At 43.5% G+C, this 21,654-nt stretch overlaps 1 pseudogene; it reads right to left on the bottom strand.

Moving 5' to 3' along the window:
- LOC138301477 (uncharacterized) overlaps window positions 1-21,654 on the bottom strand; it is a 102,085-nt pseudogene that overhangs the window by 38,182 nt on the left and 42,249 nt on the right.

Here is a 21,654-nt window from a genome sequence, read left to right as displayed (position 1 = left end):
CTTTCTTGGAACATCAGCTGATTTATTATAAAACACTCCTCTGTCACATACACGTTGGAGGGAGATTCAAGCCAGATGACCACAACTGTATGCTGATTGCTGAACGCTTCACTACAGCTGCTTATGTAGACTACAGTCCTCTTTCTCAGGTATGAGGGATGATGTCTTCCAGGGGAACCTGATAGGCAGAAATAGAGCTTAACATGCTGTGTTCTAATATGGCCTAGGTAGGAATTATTTTAACAATTTTAGTGACAATATGGTAGCGCACTTTTTATGCTTCACTCTGCTTGTCACAATTCTAATCCTGTCATGCTTTATCATCCTGGTTATTGCAGTACATGCTTTATTATCTAAGATGCAGTTGCTTCATTAAAACCTTATTGAAGCATATACTGCCTCTGATTGACCTTGTATATGCAAGACTAATGTAAATGAGAGAAATTAATGTGACCTGAGTGACCACGATTTACTGAGGATTCAATTGTGTCATGCGCTCGGCTGCCCAATCATCCCTGCTCCTGGGTAGAGATGAGGCACTGCTAGTTAGCCGGAGCAAAACCAAGATTAGGCCGACTGGTGTCACCTGTAGTGGGTTAGACTCAATCCCCCACAGTACAAGTGTTTCTGCTGCTCAAATCCAGTAGTCTCATTAGAATAATGAGAGCCTACGGAACAAAATTAGCCGGCAACTCACCACCATCCTCAATGCATTCTTTGCCACAGCCACCTTTCCCGACAAATGGAAACACACTGAAGTCAGATCTCTCCTCAAGAAACCCTCTGCCGACCCCAGCGAACTCCAGAACTATTGCTCCATCTCCCTGCTCCCTTTCCCTATCAAAGACTTCGAAAAGGTCATCAACCAGCAGCTCACCGAATATTAGGAGAGAATCAACCTGCTCAACGCCTTCCAATCTGCGTTCTGCACCAACCACAGCACCAAGACCGCCCTGATCACTGCCAATTATGGCATCCGCACCCTCCACAGAGGAGAATTGGTGACTGTGATCCTCCTCAACCTCTTGGCAGTGTTTGACACCGTATTCCACCATACACTCAGTAAGAGACTGCACCACATCGGGATCCAGGGAGACACCTTAAGATGGATTGTATCATTCATCACGGGATAAACTCAGAGAATCCACCTACCTCCCTTTGCCTCTCAACCTGAGAGCACTATCTGTTGTGTCCCTCAAGGTTCGTCCCTGCACCCCACCCTCTTTAACACCTACATAACACCTCTAGCTGACATTGTCAGAACCCACAACCTCAACATCATATCCTACGCTGATGACACCCAGCTCATTCTCTGGCTCTCCTCAGACCCCACCACCATGAAGACCAGCTTCCACAACTGCATGAAGAACACAGCTCAACACAAGACAACACAAGACAAGACTGAAGTGCTTATCTTTGGCAACAACACCTCTACATGGATTGGCACCTGGTGGCCCACCAAACTCGGATCTACTCACACATTGACAGACCACACTCACAACCTCTGCATCATTCTGAAGCGACAGCCGGCTGGACTATAGCAACGCACTGTATGCAGGAACCAACACTGAACTCATGAAGAGACTGCAGACGATACAGAACTTAGCAACCAAACTTATCCTCAACCTGCCCAAATGAACTTCTTGCGATGTTTGACAAGAAAGTGTCAGACCACTTTTTGAATTCTACTAATCCTGACCTCCATCAGAACCTCTTCTGTCAGGATTTTCTGTACATTTCTGTTTTCACAGCCTCTCTGAGGCCATGGTGTTGGAATGCACATGTATTCTTGAGAGGTAGGCTTTCCCACTCAGAGGATGGCACTGGATTGAGCTTTGAGCCTATGATAATTCCCAAGTATAAGGTAATTGCTGCATACTCTCTTAAACTAAATATGCTGCTACAGGAACATATATTGCTACCTAACAAACACTAGAGTGTGTTTTCAGTTTCTACTACTGTGTCATGAGATTGTCTGTCATGTCAATCGGTGATGTACGAAATCTCACACATGCATCAATTCTGGTTGCATGAATATCGCATGAGAAATTATGGGAAGCAGTAAAGTGGGTCCAGGGAAAAACATGTCATCATGTCCCCAGGCCATGGAGTTAAAACGCAGAATCGGAATTACCAGGTGAAGATTTACACCAGCCGTTAATTAAACAATTCATACTTATGGCCTAACCATATTAAACAACTTGCACTGAGTCCCTGCGTATGCATTCACAGTGACCTATGAAACCACTTGAGTGCCTAAGAATAGATTCCTTAACCACATCTGAAGACGCATATTCTTTTTCTGCTTTGCCATAAGTGAGAGGTATTTTCCAATCACACAGATGCGCAATAATTAAAGTAACTTAAGGATGTACTGCTACTCCATCCCCATGGAGATTCTAAGCAGCAAGTTCCCATCAGTAGTACTGTAAGAGTTTGCTATTTCCTATTTAAAGCAAGCTTGGTTGGAAAATGGTGATAAAAGAAGAGCAGCTTAAAGTGTGATCAAGCATTTATAGAATGAATCAAATAATTAAATACTCTGCTCTTTTAAATTGACAGGTTCTCATATACCATATACTGAGCCACAGAAAATGAGAACGGAGCTGTAATACAACGCAAAACCGCCACTTCTACACTAGACTGCCGGCGGTATCAGGCTCCCACATGCCGTCATGAACTTTGTAGGGTTTTGTACCGCCACGAAATCCATGGCGGTAGGCACTATCAGTGCCAGGGAATTAGTTCCCTGGCACTGACAGGGGTCTCCCCCTCTCTCCTCCACCTCCCCAGAGACCTCCCCCAAACCCACGACACCCCTACCACCCCCCAAAGGTGGCAGGATCCCCTCCCCACACCCACCCCCCCCACAGAAACATCCACACACACCCCGCTCCCCCCTGCACGCATGCTCACACAACTCATACACATACATGCAGACATACACACACACATACGCATGCACACAGACATATACGCACACATTTCCCATACACACAACAACCCCTGCATGCATACACGCACTCACATAACCCTTCTACACACTCACACCCCCATGCACGCACACAACACAGACGATCACCTTACCTGGTCCGGTGATCCTCCGGGAGGGAACAGGATCTATGGGGGCTGCTCTGCCGCCGTCACCCCCGTCACCAGAACACCGCCACGCCGAATCCTGGGACGTGATTCGGTGGGCGGTGTTCTGATGACGTGGCAGTGGAGGTGGAGCAGCCTCCACTTCACCGCTGACCGCCAGTATGGCTGCTGGTGGCTCTCCGTCCAGAAAAGGGCAGAGGGCTGCCAGCAGTCATGATACGGTGGGTGGGAGACCGGCACCACTGGCGGACTTCAGCCCAGAGTAACCTCGGTGGTCTTTTGAAAAGACCGCTGAGGTTATCATGAGGGCCTAAGTTTGGTGTAACCTCCTGCCTTGTTTTCTGCGTTATAATTAGGACTCCCTGTTTTCCGTTTTTACTGTTTTCTACAGATACCGACAGAAAATACATTCTTTCCTCCCTCTATTTTTAAAAGCTGAAAAATACAGATGATTTGGCTTGTTTTGAGAGACTCTCCATGCTCAGATTAATGACTTTCAGCTCAAAAGCTGAACATAATGGCGGCACGGCAAATAGCTGTACTTATTGGCTGCATGGGGAATTACAAAGCTCAATGAGATTTGCTTAAATTACTGCATTTTTCAACATGTGTATGTGGTATTATACTATTTTTTTCAATGTGGGTTTATTATTCAATTTATTTTGGTTGTGTAATGTCCTAAAACCTGACGGGTACAAAGTATGAGTACACTTTTATCATTTAAATAAATCCCAAAATATATGAGTTATCACCTCACCCGTTCACAAAACACAAAATACATATGGATAAATACGAATAAGATGATGAAATAATAAATACGGATACATACAGACAGAAATGTGAAAAAAAGCAATAAAACGGGCAACCCTATTTATAATAACAAATATTGGCAAAGCGGTCAGTCTTGGATGTGTTAATGCACACCGGTGAGAGCATACATGAGGGCATATTTACTAGCCCCTAGCGTCATCTTAACGCCGCCATAGCATCATTTTTCTGACGCTAAGGTGGCGTTAAGGTGGCCTTTCTGGCATGCCATATTTACAAAGTGGTGCCACTTTTGCAACCCCTTGTGCCACATTATGCCTATGCCAGGCGTAATGTATGCAAGCAGGACGTTCCGGCACGGGTATGCCTGAAAACATGGCCCAATTAAATTTACAAGATTTCACTGCGCCATTTTTCCTGTCATTTTTAACGCCTGCCGTGAGCAGGCATTAAAATGACGCACCCATTAAAATCAGTGGGCCTCCCTGTGTTTTGCTGGATTAGCGTCAAAAAAATTTATGCTAGTGCAGCAAAGCCCCACAATATCGTCAAAATGTTTGATGCTATTGTGCTAACGACTGCCATGGTGCGCTGTATTGTACGGCGCAATTATGGTGTCATTAGATGGGGCAAGCGTGACGCAAGAAAAATGGTGCATCATAGCTGATGCCCCACTTTCTTGTAAATATGATCCGTAGTGCCAAGAGAGTGAGTAGCACAAAACTGCAGTACCACAGACTATTGCCAGGTTTCCCGAGAGCGAGGAACACAATCCTGCAACACCACAAGCTGCTCACGTTAGCAGCAGACGCCTGCAGTACCACAGGCTGTTACTAAGGTGTCCTGATATGAAAAAAGAGCAGCTGTGATTTATTACAATAGCAATGCTAAGTAGCTAAGGACGACCTCAATGGAACATACAACCCTCAACATTGAAGAAAGACTAGAAAGAGGCATAAAAACTGTGACCACAATGGCGCATAGAAGGAACTTCCTTAAAGAAGGGCCACAACAGCACATACAATATTTGTGAAGGACACATCTATAGAACTGAGCAGTAAATCACAGTCAAAGCGCCGTTTACTTACCAATGACACCTGCTCACCTCAGTGTTGTGAAACTGATTTAACCTACCCAGATGTAAACTGAAAACATCATTCTGCGGTCACTGTCATCAGACCTTTATTTTGTGCCATTCACATAAAGCAAACCCTGCAGCTCATTCCCTAAATACGCCAGCCATGCCTTTAGTATGTCACAGGAAGGACACAGATAATAGGAAGTAATAATATCTAAAACCTTCACCAGCACCTATTTATCCTTAGTAAGGAGGGCTGATAGAGGACTTAAGGAGGACTTATAGGCTCTAAGGTCTGTAAATTACTCTTAAGGGAATTTTAATTCAGAAAGAAGAGCAATGAATTAGCAGCAACAGAAGATGTTTGTCAAAAATAAGGAGTATGTGAAGAATACTAATTTTTACATTTGCTAGTGTGGTATTTGTAGAAGAATTGTTTCCTCCCAATCAAATTAATGCAAGGGCATCTCTATGGACTTTAATGAAAAACACAACATAACGTAATGTACTCCTGTTCATAATGGAATGACAGGGATAATGCCCCTCTGTTTGCACATTGAACACTAGTAGCGTGTACACACTGTGCCTTACTTTAGTCATGCCCTACATTCAGTGGTTCATGGTATAACTATTATTTTAAGTGATTATTAGTTATAGGGTCCCCTTACTGCCTACGAAAATCCCACAAATAGTTTACATTTTCCGAATGTGTGTTCTGAAATTAATAAAATCAAAATACTCCGGTTTTTCCAAACAGTACTAATTTGTACTAGGGGTTTGTTGTTAATGTTTAGTCCTATATTTGGATAAGTTCTATTACAAGAACCCTGCGAGTTCCAGTTCTACCAACCAACCTGGAAATGCCTGTGCAAGGTTTGCAAGCACATTATTGGTGCTACAAAGTCCACGTTTTAGTGGATGCAATAAAGACACGAGAATACGTATTCCTATCTTCAGATTGCATGGTTTTGCTTTCGTTCTCTTTGTATCACAGAAATAACCTGCTTGGGCCACTAACCTGCTATTCATAAAGATAATTTTATCACGTAGCCTGTTTTCCCTTTTCTAATGGCACGAACATAGTTTCACTTTCACTTCGAAAACTACAAGAATGATAGTACATTACTACTAAACTGCACGTTTTACCCTTCAAGTAATCTCTAAGTCTCTAAATTAAGTCTCCTGACATTCGAGAATGATACACATCTATGAAAGAGGGTCACAGCGCTGACGGTCTTGAAGTGAGCAGCCAACGAGCTTCCACGCTGACTAAAGAGAAGGTCAGGAGAAGGTCACGCAGGCAAACAGGCCTGGCACAGAGTAATCTCTGCTCACCTTTGGTAGCTTGGTGTCAGCAGAATGCCAACAACCGGAGAAAATAGGCGCAGTGTTTAAAGAACAACAATCAAAAAAGCAACAAAAAACGTTAATAGCCACAGCAATGTTATGTAACGAGAAAAATATTAGGGAAAATGTCAAGAAATGAAGGGAAAGGAAGAAAGTGTTGAAAATGTATGTGAAAGAAAAAATATAGGTGTTATAAACAAATGGAGAGAACAATTGCATTACCAATTAAAAATATGATGAAATACTGAAAAGATATACTAGTGTTCTCTACAGATCCGACCAGGGTCAAGACACTACAAGGGCTTTTGCTTTGAGTGCATAGAGTTAGCTTAAAGCAGTGGGTTTGCTTCAGTGAAACTCAAGCAGAACCAACCTTGACACTACATGGGATCAGCCCTTCAGCAGGTCATATTCTTGTTGTGGAAGACATTGGCAAATAACCTCAAATGTTTTCCGTTTCGATTTTAACACAGTTATGGAGTTGTACGTGTTTGACCTTAAGTGTCCACACTGTTCCTGAAAACACCAAAAGTGCTGCAAATGGATATTTGTGAGCAAAACTGTGGAGAGGCTTTCTTGGGCCCACGTTGGTTCTCCATTTTAGTTTAGTATTTTACATTTACATATTTAAGCTGACATCTCTTTTACACATTTAAGCTTGAATTATATTATTCTAAGAATATATTGTACATGGTGCTTGTTTCTAGTGAGCTTCTCTCGACATGTAATCTGTACACTCTGTTCACTGTCAGAAACACAGTACATGATAACCTAGTGCTTGCGTTGTCTGTTCAGAGACAGCTTCTAACATCTAGACATATAATTGCATCAGAGCTGCGCATCGTAAAGAGTGTAAACGATGCACTGACCCGGGGGCGCAGAGGAGAACTCCAACCGTGAGCGTCTGGGGATGAATGCGGTGTTCGATATGCAGCTTTGTTGGCACTAATCTTCCAGCTGCGGAAAAGGATTGCAATTTTTACTATAGGCTGGTTCAGCTCTCCAGGTATGGGGGTGAAGGCTATCTTCTTAGATCGGGCAAAGGCAGAAGGTACACTCACTATGCTCTCCGTATAGGGTTAGTGACAGGTAGGCATATATACATATATAGAAATCAATTGTTATGATTGGATTGTTAATTTTCATAACAATGTTCATTATGCTGATAGCATTGCTTTGTTTCATCTGCATAATTATTACAGCTCATTCTCTCTATTCAAGACTACGATGGTTTCAATAAATGTATTGAAAACGTATCTTGTATCTCTCTTGTGTTTCACTCGGGCATGCATGAGTAAAGAAAATGAAAGCGTAAGATCTGTTTCCACAATTCCCTTGGGGATCAGAGTGTCATGTTCAGGTAGCCATAATCACCCTGGCAAGATTAGGGGTTCCGGTGAGGCACTGTGATCTGGCCAGTAATTGGCCCGACAGCCTCTGATTGTGTGAATGGACTCAGTCCCCACATTCTGAAGTTCTGATGTCCTAATACACAGCCCTATTATCTTAGTAGAAACTGTGTAACATGGCATCACTAATGTTCTTAGGGCAGGTGCTTATTTAGTTGGTCGCCTGAGTAGGTCTTGTGTGTGCTCAAGGTCCCTTATCATCAGTAAACAGAGACGACAGTGGTGTTAGTGCTAAATTCTCCTCAGCATTATGGGAAGCACCTATTTTTGTTTGAGGGTCATTGAAGCTTGAACCTTTAAAAAGAAACCCACCTTAGTACTTCCCTCTCTGAATTCCATTCATTAAAATGGCAAATGCAATTAATATTCCTGCTAACTGCAGGGATGCTGTTGTTAACATCTGTGTTGACATCGGGTCAATCGATACACATGACAACCAAATACCTTTATACACAAACAGTACATTTTCATAAACAAATAAAGTCACATCATCCCTGTCACTTTCTGTCAACCCCAGCATGTAGGTACGCGGTCAGGCAGGCTCTGTGGCCCAGGCCTGAAGGTTAATGACTAACAGGCCACAGGTGGGGTAACACTTAGCCGACAGCCAAACACACAAGCTTAGAGCAGATCACACAGATAGGCAGCAACACTACAATGGTCCCCAGAGATCAGCCCCAATAAAGAACAAATGGCCAGAGGGACACATGTGTTTCCAAAACACCATAAAGTCAGATACCATACGTAGTTAGATACACTCATCCAATCAGGACACAGCACACACTACACACGCAGTGACCACGTGACCCTCAAGCCGGACATCTGGACAAGCACACATGCGTTCCCTATCTGGAAATCAGATCTGGGACTCCCTTTCAACTGTTCCCATATTTCACCAGGAAAAGAATATTTTATGTGTTTATGGCTCCCCAGAACAGTATAAAACACGGATCATGTCAATATATTACCGCAAGACAGTCCTCAGACCCCTGTGCTGTAACTAATGTCCCAGCCGTAATGTTTAATTAAACAAACTGTTTCCTGTTTTGCCAGAATCCTTTTGTCTTTTGTATTATTAAGGTAAATTCTCATTCGAGCAACACTGTTACAGCACATTTAAATTTACATGGGCTACCTAATGGGGGTTGAGATGCTACCTTCGTGTTGAGGCTCACAATATATATAAAACTGAAATATTTTACTCATGGGTCAATTTTCCTGAAGTCGATGCTAATACTAGCAGAATCCACTCAAACACTGAGGCTAACGCATCAGGCTAATACAGAGCATATCATACTTTAGAAATACCACTAACATTTCAGGAACACCAAAATTGGGTCCCATGCACCCTAACACACATTTTAGAAAACGTTAGACTGGGTCCTGTCAGCAATGATGGAACTACATGGCCAGTCGTAGCTGGCTATATACCATATCCTGATATATAGCAATTAGCTGGAGGCAATTCATGCCCCCTATGTAATAATTTAGTAAGACTATACAGAAGTTTAACTCAGTTTGTTATGCTAATCATAACAACTGCCCCAACATGGGCTGTTCAAGATGTCCAAACACAATTAGATACACCACGGATTAGCCCCGTTACTTTCAATGCCATTATGGGCAAGATACCCACCGGACGAGAGGAAATTCAGTTCTGGATAGCATAAAAACAAATCAGCTTAAAGTGGTGCTTCCCATTATGGATTCCCAAGATAAACAGAAATCTCACAATTTACTTGGCCCTGCGGATGGTTCCCTCTGTTGATGACTGTGCCACAAGGGGACAGTCTTTGCTGCAATCTATACCATAACTCATTGTACACCATCACTTGCTGTTTTGTCAGATGTGCTAAACCAGATTCAAAATGAATAGGGGCTGCCCCTGCCCTGGGCTTGGGGATGAAATTAATTGGCAACTTATCCACGGTATCCTCAATTATTTTAGGAGATATTAAAGGGGAATGAGCAGCCTTGGCAATACGCCAAAGGTTAGCGCACGTTGCAGTAGCAGAACGAAAGCACGTGCTAACAAAAATTATTATGGACATATATACATCTATAGGTCGAGTAATTTAGGGGCCAGACCAAAAAAGGCACAGCTTAAGGGTAGTTCTGAAAAAGTAAGCACCAGAGCCTTCCAAAAACACTGGGATAAACAAAAAACATAAAGATTGAGTAAAAGCACGAGGAGAATCTACGCAACCGGAGACCTTTGACAAACATTATAATTTACATGGCATTGACATTAAAACAGCCTCATAGGTATCAGAATACTGATACACTCCCTTCTCTTTCCTTCCAGGACTCGTCTGACAAATGGGCTGAGCGAGAGGGATGTTCAGAACACAGACCAGAAGAGTATGTGAAACCGAAGAAGGATTCACAACACTTGTCTGAAATCATCATAAAAAAGGCATATATACTTCCTCAACAGAAACAACAACTTAAAAAGAAGAAGGTTGCAGGAATTTTGGCAAAATATGCCGCACATATTGACAACTCTACTTCAGAACAGGATGGGGGCAGTGACTCTTCTAGACTGAGGTCACAATAGTTTGCCAGAATCTTCAAGAGTTACTGGATACAAAAGAAACAAAGTAATTTATAGGGCTCGAAACTTCAGACTTGTTCGCCAGCCCTCCTGATAAACTGTACAAACTAAACATACAGGTTAAGGGTGACATAGCACACACACAGTTAAAGTAATACTCTGAGAAGATTTAACAGGTAGTTATGACATTATTTTGGCTGAAAAAGATTGGCCACCGGGATTTGTTAGTAAATTTTCACAGGAGGAATAGCTAATACTACTGTCTTTCCAAGCCCTTATTCCTGAAGAAATTAAACAAGCATATGCCGCAGAATGGGCTCTTGTAGAAGCCCAGCATTATACCACAATCCTGTTGGCTGGGATGAGGATTTGCCCTTTCATATAATACCCATAAGGTGCAGCCTGCAAGTGCAACCACATCACCTAATTAAATATGAAGCAAAAGCACCAGTTAGAGAAATTCTCTCACAGCTAGAGTACAAGGGAATAATTGAACCCTGTTTATCTATGAGTAATCCTTTGTTTCCGGTAGCAATTTTGAACAATATTGTCTGTAAAAAATATAAAACAACCTTGGATAAATTGAATGGGTTTTTCTGTCAAAACATAGCACCTGAAAGCAGGGACTCAATTTCTTTATCTGTGCATGGTTCTCAGAGTTATTTTTGTTGACTCCCTCAAGGGTACAAGAACAGTCCTGGATTGTTCGTGGCCCGAGTAATATCAATATTGCATGATATTGATACAGAAGCATTATCCTATGGCGAGGATATATATCTAACCGATGATGACTTCAGTACATGCATTGTTCAGCAGTTTGTTCCACATGGCCACAAATTCAATAAAAAAAAAATGCAATTCTTAGTGTCCTACTTAAAGTTGTCAAATGAGGGATTAAACCTGGCACTACACTTTCTAGACAAGTGTGCTCCATTACAACCACCAAATACTATTAAAAAATTGCAATTGGATTCTTTAATTTTACCAGAACACACATACCTGATTATGCCCAATGTATAAAGCCTATGTAGAATTTAATTCATCCAGATTTTTCCAGTACACATTGGATACCAGAACATACACAAATACTAAGATCATTACAGACTGACATACTTGCAGCATGACACTTACATACACGTGTCAACAAAAATATCTGATAATCCGTATAATACCGGGTGCCATTAGCTTTATCTATGTCACACTCAATGAGAGTGACACAGTGCTGATTGTATATAAATCGCATCTGTATTCCAATACAGTAATGCACTTTGTGCATACTCACTGCAGTTCAGATTACTATATTTTGTAATGATAGAATAGGTTCATATTATAGCATGCTGTGCTAGCAATTTATTTCATTGTTTGCCTTGCAATACTGTTTAAACCTGCACCTGTTATGCTCACCATTGTGTATCTCTACTGTAGTTTCATTCCATTTTGGAATGCATCTTTTGTTTTCTCGGCATTTGGACTTTGACCATCTCCTTGGTTGGTCATTCCTCTGCTGCTGGGGACATTTGTTATAATAAAGCTTAAAATACAACCTACCAGACCTGGTCATCATTACCACTTTGTCATAAAGGAAAGATCACTGTCTCAAGGGAACACACAATTGTGGTTACTCCCGTTACAGCCTTAGAGGTAGTCACAAAGGCTAGTGTCCTGAACGCAAAAGCCTTACATCCTAAATGGATACAACAAGCCACTTCCCTAATGGCTACTGATGTAGACTATGGGCCACACGTACAAAGCTTTTTTCTCGTCGCAAACAGCCTGATTCGCAGAATCGGGCCGTTTGCGACAAGAAAAAAGCATTTGGTGATGCACAAACCCAATTGTGCGATTTGGTAATCTCTTTACCGAATCGCAAAAACGGTTTGCAAGTCGTAATTGGGAAGGGGAATTATCTTCATAATTGCGAGTCGCAGTGTGATGTATGATTGTTTTGTGACTGTGAATGCGGTCACAAAACAATCGCAGTTAGCACCAATTTCAAATTGGTGCTAACCCATTCGTAAACAGGAAGGGGTCCCCATGGGACTCCTTCTCCTTTGTGAATGCATGCAAAAATATGTTTTAGAGCAGGTCCCATGGACCACTGCCTGCTCTGACAAAACGAAAAGAAAACTTTTAATGTTTGTTTTTCAAATGCACTCCATTTGAAAAAAAAAATGCTTTATTTAAAAGCAGTCACAGACATGGTGGTTTGCTGTCCCCCACAGGCCACGATCTCTGTGAGTGCAGCCATTCCCAATGGGGTTGCAAATTGCAACCTACCTCATGAATATTAATGAGGTAGATCATTTGCAACCCCTTTGGGAATCGCAAACAGTGTGATGTACACTGTTGTATAAATGGTTTTGCGACTTGCAATGTGCAACTCCCAAATGAGTCCCAAATTGCGAGTCGCAAAACTCTGGGTTGTATATCTGGCCCTATGTCTTTGACCCTACATTAGAGACTCAGGAATTTCTCCTATATGAACAGGAGTACCCCATGCGCTGTAATAAAATGGCCATTCTAAATATATAATAATATATGCCAACGGTTTACCCCAGCCCGCTATAGGCACCAAACATCAATATTCTGTGGCTTGCGCAGCTGTATGTAGATTAACCAGGGCTGAAAAATTCCACCCTCAACAAACCTTTACAAAGTCGCTAGGGGACTGCACTACACAACTGGCTGAATTAAAAGCTTTGATTCTGGCACTAGAGCATCCAGATCCAGTACTCCCCACACTGATAGTGTACAATTGGTATTTCTGTGCTCAGTCCTTTATTGTAAATCTGCATTATTGGCACCTGAATGGATTCAGTGGCTCAAAAGGGAATACTAAAAAGCATAAAGTGTGGAAAGGTGGCGGAAATCAAAGAGAGTATGCCCTGGGCTCATGTTATTCACACATTGAGTCATCAGCATGTTGGAATACACATTGTAGGGAATTCACTGGCTGATAAAAATCTGCAGTTAAGACTCCCACAGTATCTGTGATTACTTGTTCTCATTTGAGGGAAGATTAATGCCACTAACAGAAGGTTGCAGTACCTAACCAAGATGATGAAGTAGAAATCAGAGCGAGATTGGAACCAAAAATATGCCTGGTCACCCAACAAAAAGTTAACTAGATTCGCAGATGACAACCTTTTGTGAAACATTGCATTGTTAGTATCAACAGGTTCGTTTTGGGGCTAGCAACACTGGCCAAGAGTGCATAGCTTCAATATGGCACTTTAGCTCATTCTCCTGATGCTCATCTTCAGAACCATGAATATCCTTCTCATTCTCAGGTTCCTGAGGTTCCTGAATTCACTGCTCATCCTTAAGGTCTTTTAGTCCATGAAAACTCTCTAATACCAGAATGCCCTGCCTGCTTCAGGCACACACACTATTGTTCTTTGCTAGTGATCCATGTCCCTTCTGACTACAAGGCCCCAAGAGACTCTTTCCCAGTCTCCTGGAGACCTGTGTAGAGACTCAATGACCCATGGAGAGTCCTCACACTAGTGTCCCAAGACTTCTTCTCATGCCCAAGTCCCACAGGCTCACAGTCTCTCTTGTATTCCTTGCAAGGGCCTGTTCAATTTATTTCACCAAGCATCTGCCTCAGTTCCTTGTCCATTCAGGCACTTGAGGCTGCTACTCACCCCTAGTATCCAGGCACCCCTGCTAATCCTCATTTCCTCAACCCCCTGCTCACCCTTAGTTTCTTGAGTCTCCTGCTAACCTTCAGGTTCCCAGAGAGTCCTGTTCATGGAATGGTAGAGCCATGTGTCTATAGATCACTTGCAGGTCAGACTGAAGAGCTTTGGGAAAGGTGCGTGTTGAGTAGACTGGCAGAGCTTCTTGTGCACAAATTATGTTCAGTTGGTTTTGTGGTGAGCTTGCAGAACTTTGTGTGTACAAGGTACCAGCATGACAAGGCTGGGGTGCACTGGCAATCCACATGAAGTGTATACGTTATGAATGAGCTGCACTGGTCGAGATGAAAACACACGGGGCATAGACATGTCAGGATAGAGGTGCACTGAGAGTTCTATATGGATGTGCAGGTCATGATTGTGGTAAACCTAGAAAACATTTTATGTGCAAGGTTTCTGCACATAAAGGCTGAGAAGCATCAGCAGATCTGTGTGCCTGTTATACATGTTATACATGTGAGCTGCAATGGCAGAGCTGTGTGTATACAGGGGCATGTCCAAATCATGATTGACATACATGATCTGTTCAATGCAGAGCTGCTGAGTATGTACATAGCAACTGCAGACTGAAAAGCACTGTCAACAATCTGTTTGCATATCCTTATGTGCAGATCAGGTTGAGGCACACAGGTGTGTGCATGTCAGGGTTAAGGTTCAGTGGCAGAGCTGTATGTGCAGGTCACACCTGAGGTACACTGGCACAAACACAGGTGCATGGACACTTTTGGGGTTGCACATTTATATCAGAATTGTTGTGCACTGGCAAAGATGTGTGTGCACAGGGACATAATCAGATCAATACAATGGCACAGCAGCGCAGAGAACACATGCAAGTCAGGAAAATATTTTTGTAAAGTCAGGGCAAGGCCCTGGCCGAAAATTGTCCTGTATTATGTATGAGAAAGTTACACTCCATGTACTGCATTTCAGCAAGTCAAAGCTCTAAAAATGCACTGCCAAAGCTAATGGGATTTGTCCCTGTAAAGTGCATGCACACAAAGACATAACATGCAGGGGACCCAGCCTCACACTGCTGCCCTCACATAAGCATGCTGTATTCACACAGGCATATGCCTCATTGTCCTCACACAGGCACAACTTTCAATCCTGTTCTCACAAAAGACAATGTTAATCCTGCATTCACACAGGCAGGCACACTGCTCACTGGAAAGGAGCAAAACTTGGAGAGATGATGGCATAGGAGAGACAGGTTGAGTATCTGGTGCATTGCCCCCCTAGTGTAATTCAAAGCTCTTGAAGTAAGCTACACTTGCACCAGCACTACAGACTATGTGAGTCAGACCTTTGTTGACTTTTGCAGGAAAGAGCCTTGACATTTAAAAAAAGTCCCACTTGCCTTTTAAAAAACAGGGCAGTAGTTTTCTTTGCAGTGAAAGCATATGAAGAAAGAAAGAAAGAAGAGAGAAGAAAGAAAGAAAGAAAGAACATGGCACCTAAATGTGGAGGGCATGTGCTTCAATGAAAATATTAAAAGGTAAGGTTTTGTACAGGATAGCCATCTTGGAACAGTAAATAATGATAGAGTATGCAGAACAGAGTTCCAAGATGGTGGCATGGATTCTAAGTTTTCACCAGTGATGCCTGGCACTCTGAATGCAAGTTTCCTTTAGAGACATGGAATAAGTGTGGTACTACAGTGCCAGGCAGTACAAGCTTCCTTCAAAGCCATGGAACAGAGTATGCTAGTGTAGGGCCAGTGAGGGGAAACTTCCTTCAAAGACATGCAACAAATTTGGTACTGCAGGCCCAGTGCAAGCTTGCCTCAAAGACAAACAAGTGTGTCACTGGGCAGCACCATTTAACCCCTCCCTTAAATACAACAAACACGCAGCATTTCAGATTTGACAAAAGTGTAAGGGGCAGCACTGTGCACACATTACTTATGCCTACTACCCCTCCCGGGGTATAGGCCATCAACCAGAACTCTTCAGCTATCTCTGTCCTGGGATTTTCAATCTGACTCCAGGTGTAACCCATCTCCTTGCCGTCAGCCTTGAAACCTCTATGCCAGGTGTTTCTTGGCCTCCCTCTTTTACTTTTCCCTTGAGGGCTCCAGCTCAGGGCTTGTCTGGTGATATTTGAAGCAGGCTTGCCCTATTCAGCCCCTGCCTCTTTTCAGGATTTCTTCATGAGCAGGGATTTGGGAAGTGTGCTGCCATATGTCGTTTTTGGTGATGGTGTTTGGCCAGCGGATTTGAAGGATTTTCTTCAGGCAGGTGTTGATGAAGGTCTAAACCTTGTCAGTGCAGGTCACTGTTGTACTCCAAGTTTCTGCTCCATACAGAAGGACCGGTTTTACATTGATGTTAAAAAGACTGATCTTGGTTTGCAGTGTTAGGTCCTTGTAGCTCCAGATCTTTTTTAGCTTAATGAAGGCAGCCCTTGGTTTGCCGCTTCATGCCTTGACGTTGGCTTCTGTAGGCCATGACACAGACCAGGTAGATGAAGGCCTAAACTTCTTCCAATTCATCGCATAAAGAGTGACTGCAGTTGTGCTGGCCATGTTAGCCTTCAGGATCATTATTTTACCCCTATGGTTGTTGAGCCCAAGTTGTGCTGATGTGGCTGCCACATTGTCGGTCTTCTCTTGCATCTGCAGATGGGCATGGGACAGTAGGGCCTGCAAAGTCCAGGTCGTCGAGCTGTGCCAAAGGTTTCCACTGGATGCCATTTCTTCTCCTTGCCATGGATGTCTTCTTGATCCAGTCTATGGCTAGCAGGAAGAGAAAAGGCAAGAGCTGACTACGATCCTCACTCGGAAGGCTTCTGTGAGTTGCCATCCATGGACTATCTTGCAGGTCGTTCCCTCATGATTCATACAAGTTTTTCTGGCGCAAAGTTGTCGCGGAGGAGTTTCCGAAGGGTCTCCCTGTCCACACTGTTGAATGCCTTCTCATAGTCAACGAAGTTGACACAGAGGGTGGAGTTTCATTCTATTGACTGCTCAGTGAGGATGTGTAGTGTTACAATCTGGACTGTCCAGGATCTATCTGCCTGGTCTGGCAACTGAGAGTCAACTTGTTCCTTCATTCGGTTCAGGATGACTCTGTTGAACACTTTGCCTGGAACTGCTAGAAGAGTTATCCGTCTGTGGTTTGCACATTTCCTCAGGTCACCTTTCATGGGGATCTGGATGAGATATCCCACCCTTCAGTCCGATGACACATTTTCCTCTTCTCACATCCTTTCAAACATGGATTTGGAGCGTATTTACTGATGTTTCAATGTCTGTCTTCAGTGTCTCTCAAGGAATGCTGTCAGGTCCTGCTGCTTTCCCATTTCTCAGATGTTTGATGACTTGCTGTATTTATTCCTTGGTTGTTCTTCTGCAGTCGATTTGGAAGTCCTTGTCAGCTGACTGTATTTCTGGTGGAGACTGTGGCACAGACTGGTTCAGCAGGTCTTCAAAGTGCTCCATTCATCTTTGTTGTTGGCCTTCATTACCCATGATTGTCTTCCTAGCTTTGGCTTTAACAGGTCTTTCTGGTTCGCTGTATCTGCTGGAGTGTTTCCTTGTAATGTCATAGAGTTCTTTCAAGTTTCCATGGCTTGCTGCTTCCTGAGCTTCGTGGCAAGACTATTGATTAATCTTTGGTTATCTGCTCTTTAGCTTGTCTGTGCTACTTTGTTGGTTTTGGTGTATTTGGCTTGATGTTTTGCTTATTTTTCTCTTGTTTGGCTGGTGTTGAATGCATTTTTCTTTTTCTTTCTCTCTTGGATTTTGTAAAGAGTTTCAGTGGAGATCCATTCTTTATGCTGGTCTTTCTTGGGACTCAGTACCTCCTAGCAGGTTGATGTCACTGTTTCTTTGATCTTCGCCCACTGATTTTCTACTGGGTCTCTTTTGTCCGCTAGTTCTTTCAGGACATGAAACTTGTTACTGACGGTATTCACTCAGGCTCAGTGCATCTTTGAAGAGGGTGGTGTTATATTGATGGTGTTGGTTTGTCAGTTCCATCCATACTTTCTTCAGCTTCAGCGTTGGCCTGTCCATGATGAGGTGATGGTATGACGCCATCTGCGCTCCTCTCATCACGCTCACATCCTGCAAGGACCTTCAGAACGTCTCTGCAATGCAGCCATGGTCAATCTGATTCTCTTTCGAATGATCTAGTGACACCTACATTGCCTTGTGTATTCTTATGTATGGGAATACGCTACCACCTATCACCAGACTGTTTAGGGCACAGAGCTCTGCAAGCCCTTCACCATTCTCGTTCATATCACCAAGGCCATGGTTGCTCCTGACTTCTTCGTACCCAGTGTTGTCATTTCCTATTTTGGCATTGAAGTCCCCCATCAGTAAGATGATGTGTCTCTCACTGCATTTCTCCAGAATGGACGGAAGTCTGCTGTAAAACTGGTCATTTCCCTCTTTTCTGCTATCATTTGTAGGTGCATAACACTGGATAACATTCATGTTGATCCTCTTTATCTTTGTGCGGAACATCGTTGTTATGATTCTGGGGCTGTGGGCTTCCCATCCAATCAGAGCTTTGTTGGCTACAGGTTTAGCATTGGTAATACTCCCTGACTGTGTGGGTTGTTCTCTTCCTCGTGTCCTGAATACAGCAACATTCCTCCAAGAGCCAGTCTTTTATGTCCAGACTGTGTCCACCTGGTTTTGCTGATGTCAAGCAGGGCAAGGTTGTATTTTTTCACCTCTCCTGGCACTTGGGCTGTTTTGCCTATCTCCTACATGGTCCTCACGTGCTGTGTCCCAATGATGATGTCTTGATCAAAAACAAGTAGATCGGCTTTGAGGCTTCCAGGGATCTCTGGTTTTAACTACAAGGCATCATAGCTCCCAATGGCAGGGATGTCTTTTGGTTGACTTTTCTGTAGCTAGGATTTTTTTTAGATGGTAGGCTAGCTAGCCTGCTTCATAACCCTCCTCTTTTTGCAGCTGGGTTTGGGGCCAGCCTGATGGAGTTTGACTCACACCTGTAGCAAGATTTGCACACACAAAACAGGTACAGTACCAATCAGGAGTACATGCTTCCCTTATACCCATAGAACACAAACTGATCTAGTCAGAAATAATGCAAGCTCCTCACACATGCATAGAGCATTTCAGCATCTGCAGCAGCAGTCAACACCTGTGTCTAAACACACACATCCAATGTGCAGCATTTGGCAGCAGTGTAAGTTCCCCTCAAATGCAGCATAGGTACAAGATGGTCATCAGCAGTGTATGCTAAGATATCCTCACGTACAAACCATGTATCACACTGGCAACAGTATAAAAGTTTATTTCAGGCACACAATACCTCCAGCAAATTATAGATGTGGGTGAGCCACTGAAAGTTCAAGCCAGGTTCAAGCCAGATGCTATGCTCTGATTCAGCTTGAGGTCCTCCTCATCTTTTGAGAACAAAATGATCTGAACTTTCTTGCGGGTTCTGGCTGCTATCCATGCTCTAACCTCGTGCACCAAAAGTGAAAGACAAAGCCTTAAACTTTGATCTCAAACAGAAGCGAGAAAGGAATGCATACCAGTATAGTGGCTGAATTACACAATGTCATACCAGAAAACCTGATATGAATTGTGGTTTGGCCAATTGACCAAATTGTGTGATCCTGTGCAATTATTTTATTGTGCCTTCTAATTTTTTATTATTGTATATGAGAAAACTATGAAATATGTGAGGATGGGTGTTGTACAACAATCTTTCTGGTGTTTGACTTAAGGGACTCAGATGTTCCTGCGTGTAAAATAAGAATAAAGCTCACATATAGGGTACACATGACAACTGACTTGCCTCTTAGTTCACTCCTGGTATTGTTATTGGAGTGGGGAAGGAGGGCACGAATGTTACGAAGTTCATGTTTAAAAACGAATAAATGTCTCTCAAAACAGTGAGATAATCTGATGTACTAAGGTGAAATGGTTGTATATTTTTTTTAATTTTGAAGACTCTTTATCACATTTTTACATAATATTTGCTACACAATTTCAATGTCAAATGTTCCCATGGCTCAGCTTGTGCCTGGGCTCTTAGAGCCACAACAGACACTTAACTCGTCTTTGCCTGTTAATTTGTTGGCTCGACCTCCTCTAATACAGAACTGTGTCTAGCAGTTACTCAAGTTCTCCGCACAGTATCTCGCTCTTGCTAGCAACCTCTTGTTTTCTGAGATTCTGGCCAGTTTCCATGGGTCTCAGAAGGATGCCTACTCCTGCTTCTGGTTTTAATAAGGAAGAATTGTGCATTAGTGACCCTAAGAAGTTGCTTAACCCCTTGTATGCTATGGACATGCTGGGCAAGTCTTCAGTGCCTGTGCTCTGGTGCTGGGCACGCGTGCAGTGCGTTCTAGCATCCACCCATGGGGGACCGCTCGCCCCTTCTAGGGATGGCAGCCGGAGTGCTCCGGCTGCCACCCCAAACCCATGCCCCCGGTGATCTGATGACGTCAGCGCACGCACAGTGCACCACCGTCATCAACATGCACCAGGGATGCGTTGGAAGACATTTGCTTCCAGTGTGATGGGTGAAGAGGATGTTCTGTTAAGTCCTCTCACCTGGAGGGGATCGGGCAGCAGGAGAAGCACAAAGGGAAAGGAAAGAGTTTTTCCTTCCCCCATGTGTCTCTCTAAAGTGCATCCCTGCTGCAGGATCACTGGTGAGACTGCGATCACGCAGTAGGAATGCACCACTAGACACCAGGAAGTCCTTTGTTTGGTGGGGGTATGATCCCTCGTGCAAGGGTCACTCCTTATTTGAAAAAGCCATCTTTTAGGCTTATATGCCCCCCAGAGGGTAGAAAGCCACTAGACACCAGGGATTTGTTTATATATGTGTATGGGCAAAGGTCACTTCCCTTGGAGGGCACAATTCTCCTTTGTTTCTGTGTTTCTGCTCCCTGGGGGCTGAGCGGCAATTTTTTAGTCTGATCTGCCTCTTGGGGGTGGGGCAGGGGAAACCAACTAGACACCAGGGAAATTAATAATTGGAGTGACCCCTTGGGCAAGGGTCGCTCTCAGGTTGGCCAGTTTGTGGGGAGGGGCTGGATGACCATTCGTTAGACTGATCTACTCCTAAGGGGGGGCAGAAAACTACTAGACACCAGGGATTTTGTATTTATGCATGCTGGGGAGCAGCCCTTTGGCAATGGTCGCTTTCTAAAAATATTGGGAAATCTTTTGGCTGTGTGTGCCCCGCCTCCCCCATGACATATGGCCCATTTTCAGTCAATCTGTCCCCAAGGGGAGCTGGAAAACCACTAGACAACATGGAATTTGTATTTATAGATGTAGGAAAGTGCCTTTTTTACATGGTCACCCCTTACTCTTTGCTAACCGGATCCTCAGTGCCAGATCTTTTCCCCCAAAACTGCACAGTTGTTTTGCACAATTGACAAAACCTTTGTATGCCACTTTAAGTCCTTAGTAAATGGTAACCCTGACCACGGGGAACTAAAGGAAGGCCCCTGATGATTACAGCATGAATTGTGCCAACCGCAGGGACCCTCTTACTAAGTGCACACTGTGCTGCTTTCACAGGCTGCGTGTCTTGGTGCAGAACTAAAGTGAAAACACAACATGTCACACAGCCTGTCTGCCATGTCCTCTAAACACTGCATGCAATATATGTAAGTCACCCCTCTAGCAGGTCTTGTAGCCCTTAGGCAGGCTGTATTATATTACATGTGAGGGCGTATCAGCATGAGCAGATA

This window comes from Pleurodeles waltl, chromosome 6 (assembly GCF_031143425.1).
Source record: "Pleurodeles waltl isolate 20211129_DDA chromosome 6, aPleWal1.hap1.20221129, whole genome shotgun sequence".
NCBI classification, from domain to species: domain Eukaryota; kingdom Metazoa; phylum Chordata; class Amphibia; order Caudata; family Salamandridae; genus Pleurodeles; species Pleurodeles waltl.
Note: the sequence above shows the minus strand (reverse complement) of the source record. Positions and strands in the feature narration are given on the sequence as shown.